Genomic DNA, 5,719 nt, shown 5'->3' with positions numbered 1-5,719 from the left:
CCCCCCCCCAAAAAAAAAAAGTTTGGCCATTCAATTATTTTTAAAGGGTGTATAGGGTGGCCAGCAGGTGGCGTAGGGGTTAAGGTGTTGAACTCACTCATGGTGGACTGTGGTTGGAAAACTTTGCTCACTCTCCTTCTGACTCTCCCACTCTCCCTGGTGAGCACACGTTCCCTATAGCATAATAAATAAAAGTAAATACATAATTTTAAAGGGTGAATAAAATAAATGACTCCCAGCAAAGTCTGAGCCACACAGTCTAGAGTAATTTTAAATTTCTTACAGAACTTGAAATATTTTTGGAAGACCTCTTTTCCATGCAATAGTGACAGACGATTGACACTGCAACCCATCTTTCTTCTTTTCATTCATTTTTAAATTACTTCTTAAAGCTTGAAGAGTTTCTTTCAGAATATCACTCCTCATAAGTATTATACTTTCTTTTTTTCTTTCTTCTTTCAGTTTTTTTGCCATAAGGTGCATGCATGTACTGGAGAGAGAGAGAGAGAGAGAGGGAAAATGAGAAATCACCCTCCCCTGCTCCTCACCGGGATGGCCATGCCACAATCCCATCTCCTCCATTCTCCTCTCAAGATTTTGGGCATGCATGCACATGCATCCAGTGTGATTTTCAGGCTGCCAGCGCCAGGTCCAGGACTCTCATCGTGGTGTGTGAGCCCAGTGTCTTAAATACTGCAACCTGCTGGCCCTGTGTATTATCATTTCTTAAATGATGATGCAAGTTGGTGGCAATGCTGTGGTCCAGCAGCCTGAATTACTATCTATTTCCTAAGGCCTGCCTGTTGGCCCTCATCTGTGGTCCTTTGTCCTTTATCCATGGTTGTTCCTCGCCCAGAGTCTCAGAGTCTTTCATGTTACCAGAAGGAAGCAGGACCCATGGCCTCCCTGGCTCGCTCTGCACCTCACATGCCCAACCTGCATATTCCATGTGGGAATCTGACCCTGAACCAGTGTGTTGGGATCACCAGGGGTTCTCTAGAAACACAAGTTAGGCTGAAATCTGGTCTTTGGCAGATGCAGGGAGAGCTTTTATAACCTCCAGCTTCCAAGAAAGCCCATACTGGATGCAGCCAAACAGAAGTCTCCCTATTGCCCTCACCTGGTAAAAAGTGGGGACTGCTGGAAGGAGAAAAGTAACAGGAAAAAAAAAAAAAAAAAACCTAAAGATAGGAATTCAATTCACCTCTACCCAAATTATTCAATATTTAAAAATCAGGACCTAAAAAAATGATTGCCTTTCCTGATCAACAGAGAAATACAAAAGAGATGGACAAAGCCACTTACACCTGTATAAAATGCCCTCATTTCACAAGTATGTCAAAATCCCTGCCCTCTCTCCCATAAGGCATGTACACACAAAAGGTATGTTTATGATTGGTATCAGAAATATGCAGAAATTCTCAAAAGCTTCCAATTGGTACTTGCCTTTTCCAAATTAGAGGGATGTTGGGTTTAAAACGTTTCATTTAGGATCCCATGAGGGAACCTAATGGTAATTTCTACTTAGGTAAAGAGATACTCTTAAGGCTAGCAGGTGGTGTGGTGGTTAAGACGCTGGTTCCCGATGGCTGACTGTGCAGTTGGAGTCCCAGACCAAGAGACGTGAAAATCATGCAGGCACGTGTGCGAGGCTATCTAAAATCCTGAGAGAAGAATGGAGAAGGGATTGTGGCATGGCCATCCCTCTTGGGGTGTGAGTTCTCATTTTCCCTCTCTGTTTCTCTCTAGTGAGTACATGCTCCCTATAGTGCTTTTTTTAAAAAAGAAGAAAAAGTAATTTTGACGAGAAGTTTGGAAATGCAACAATTCTCCAAGTTATTTGAGAAGTACTTTTCCCAAAATGTGTAAGTGAAAGATGATTTTTCAAATAGTAGTTGTACTTGAGCAACTAAGCAAACAGTACGAACTAGGACCAAGTTGTTCTAGCATTGTACACATTGAAGAACATTTAGTTATGTGAATGAGAAATTGCCTGTCATCAGCTCAACTCAGAAATTCTGAGAAGGCCCAGCCACGCTGGTGCGGATCCAGGAACATGCTGTGTGACACTGGAGCCTGTGAGGAGGCCCTGGGTTCTGTTCCTCCATAGAACACACCAGGTGTCCCTCGGATGCACCCAGGATCCTGGTTGGCTGGAAGGTTGGTGGGGGAGGGGAGGTCAAAGTGTGACAAGACCCTGTCAGGGGTCCCTGTCTATATGTCTCTCGTGAAAGTAATAATAATAAAAATATATATATATGAGAAGCACAGGTGTGATTGTAGACCAGGTCATTTGGTTGCAAGTTTTAATGTTTCTTTCCTTCATTAATGCACCAACAGGAGCAGCCATCTCGTTATCAGCCTGCAACTGACCCCTTTTTCCATAGGCCTATGCACTGATCCTGGCACAAGCCAGCCTTCTGCTTGTGCATCTGCTCTGGCCCATCTTGCCTGTTCTAAGACTTGTTCCAGCAGTCCCTGTCTCCTTCATCTTGATTGGCTCTTTTCTTCCCCATGGACTTACCAGCATGCTGTTTGTGTCCCATCCTTATAGAAGCCCCCTCTTGATTCACTTTCCTTCCAGTTGTCACTCACGATATTCTCTGTCTGCAGCAAATCTGGAAAAAATTGTATACACTTACTGCCTTTGATTTCTCAGCCCTCATTTTCCATGGAACCAGCCAATTCTTTATCCCCATCATTTCATTGACACTGCCCCTCCCTTTCCTAAAATTTGTGAGAGGGCATGCCCACACATCAGAGACAAAAGAAAAAGAGAGAAAGCAACTCCCTCAACAGGGCATGGTCACACTACAGTCCCTTCTCCATCTCACCATCCTCTTGGGATTTGGAAATATATATATATATACATACACATACATACACACACATATGTGGCTAGCATGTTTCTCAAGTTGCTAGACCTGAGTTTGAACCATAGATCTTATGAGATCAGGCTCCCTTAACCAGTAGGTCATGCAACCAGCCTTGAAGCTGCTCTTGCCAAGGTCACAGTGGCCATCAGCCAGCATCCATTTGTCACATCTCACTTACAATTTGTTTAACCAATGAGAAACAGTGAGGAATGAGGACTGAACAACACCCTTGCCTCTCCGCGAAGCGCACTTCTGACTTTTCCTTATCCCCTGACCTCTGAACTCAGTCCTTGGACATCTCTCCTCTGTACACACTTCTCCACTGAACTCCAGACTCTGTAGTCCATGGACTTCACGTGTCCCTAGGATTTCTAACGGACATTTCAAAACTGATCTTCATGAACTTCCCTCTCAAAAGATGGTGCCCTCCCAGCTGCCCATATAAAGACATGCCCACATCCTAAGCCCATGAAAAAGGGTGAAAGAGGCTTTATTTGAAAGAAGGGCCTTTGTAGATGTGATTAAGAATCTCAAAATGAGGGACCAGCACTTAGTGTAATGGCTATGTTGCTGGGCTCCCATGTAGTCGACAGCAGTTCAAGTCCTGGACTCAGTGGCTTAAAACTCATGCCGGGCACATGTGTGTGCATGCCCAAGATCCTGAGAGAAGAATGGAGGAGAAGGGACTGCGACATGGCCATGCCCCCTGGGGGGTGATTTCTCGCTTTCTGTCTCTCTGTCTCTGTCTGTCTGGTGAGTGCACGCACCCTCTAGCAAAAACCTCTCCAAAAAACAAACAAACAAACAAACCCCACAGAATCTCAAAATGAGTTTATCCTGAATGATCTGAGTGAGACTTAAAGCAAATGAAAAATCTCTCCAGGTGACTTTGACAGACTCCTGCTCCTACTCCCATCTTACTGAGAACCATGAATCTGTGGTATGTTGTGAAGGAAGGTGTAGGAGGAAAGGACAAAGGTAACACTCTACATTCATTTAGGTGTGAATCACCATTTCAGAATCTATCCCATGGAAATCATGGTCTTATATTACAAGAATAATTTGAGAAAAAAATAGAATAAAAATATTTCCAAGGTCTCAACTATAATTAAGTTGTGTGCTCTGGTTAGGAGACAAACTTCTGATAAATCATCTCTGGGCAAAGTGGTGCAAGACTTAGTTCCTCCAACCCGTTTGTGCTGTCAGCCATAATGGAAACAAGACTGAAAAATTGAGATGATGTGTAGTGCAAAGAGTTTGTTTGTTTGTTTGTTTTCATCTTTCTGCATAAACTAGAAACTAACCAATACATAAATCTGGGAGGAAATGAAAGAATAAAATGATCACATATGCAATTATTTGAGTGGAGAAATATCAAGAGGACCAGAGTAAATCATCCAGCATGAAATGAAGATAAACCCATCAGCAAACCTTCATGCCATTATTTTTTTCTCTTTCACTATTTTTATTTTGCACTATTAAAAAACAACAACCAGGGAACCAGCAGTTAGCGTAATGGCTATGTCGCTGGACTCCCACGTAGTCGATCGCGGTTCGTATCCCGGACCCGGTGGCTTAGAACTCACGCCGGGCACGTGTGCGTGCGTGCCCAAGATCCCGAGAGGAGAATGGAGGAGAAAGGATTGCGGCGTGACCATCCACCCTGGGGGGTGATTTCTCGCTTTCTGTCTCTATGTCTCTCTCTGTCTGTCTGGCGAGCGCACGCGCCCTATAGCGAAAATCTCTCCAAAAAAAAAAAAAAAAAAAAAAAAACAACCAGTCACATGCTGCTTTTCTCCACATTCTCATGGGTTTTAGGAAAATTACTGCCTTTTCCCCTGGAAAAATAGCCTACAAACAAAAAAGTAGTACCACATTGCAAAATCTGCAAACTCTAAAAGTCAATAGCTTAAAGACAACCCCCAGGAGCAGCGATAAAAAAAAAAAAAAAAGAGAGAGTAGTGGAGATCAAACACCAACACATAGGACAGCAAGCTGAGGAAACAATGTTTTCAACACCACTGACATAGAACGCACAGTAGGCGCCCCTTCTCTCCTGAGACCTACTGCCATCCCTGAAAAAGGGGTGCTTTTTGGTCTGTGATCTGAAAAACTCTTTCCAAATGACGCAAGAATTGCTTTGAGGAGAGCTGCAATGAGACAGGTTCAAGTATGAACATGAATCATGCCAAAGTCCAAGGTCAGGGAAGAACCCACAGTGATGTCTCGTCACTTCCATCAATTGCCTCCTTTGGACCCAAGAGGGAATCTTGAAAACATTTCAGGGTTCAAACCAGTATATTCCCCATGTCTCTACAAATCCAGCAAGGTTTCTTTCCCAACTATGTGGTAATCAGCTCATGCCCTGAAGCAACAGAGACAGACACTAAGACTTCCAAAGTTCAAAAAATAAGGTGGAAATTGTGCTTCCTTCAAAAGTGCAATTCAAAAAGGCTTTGAAACTGCCTTTTTCCTGGTTCAGCAACTTCTTTCTCCCATGTTGCTGCAGGTGTTTATTTATTTTTTTATTGCCTTATGCTTAAATGAAAAGAACTTTGAGATGCAGGGACTGGGCAGTCCTGAGAGGGTAGGAGGGTCTGGAAGTAGAGTAGTCAGCCCGTGCTGTGTTTTCTTAATAGCTTGGCCTCCCTTGATCGAGAACCTATCTCCAGAGGTTAGTCTGAAGTCTTGTTTGCAAGCCTACTGACTGCTTATTAGCTCACGGGGCAGCGTGACAGAGGTCTTCAGTACTGCACAGGTATGAAATGGCCACAAGTTCAAAAAAACAAAAATCACAGTTGTTCCTGAGGCTGGGCTGATTTCCTCATCCCAGCTTCAGCAGG

At 43.6% G+C, this 5,719-nt stretch overlaps 1 pseudogene; it reads right to left on the bottom strand.

The window, feature by feature from the left end:
- Positions 1-3,228: 3,228 nt before the first annotated feature.
- LOC102476191 (dual specificity protein phosphatase 5 pseudogene) overlaps positions 3,229-5,719 on the bottom strand; it is a 3,925-nt pseudogene continuing 1,434 nt past the window's right edge.

This window comes from Tupaia chinensis, unplaced genomic scaffold (genome assembly GCF_000334495.1).
Source record: "Tupaia chinensis unplaced genomic scaffold, TupChi_1.0 Scaffold000275_1, whole genome shotgun sequence".
Lineage (NCBI taxonomy): Eukaryota > Metazoa > Chordata > Mammalia > Scandentia > Tupaiidae > Tupaia > Tupaia belangeri.
Note: the sequence above shows the minus strand (reverse complement) of the source record. Positions and strands in the feature narration are given on the sequence as shown.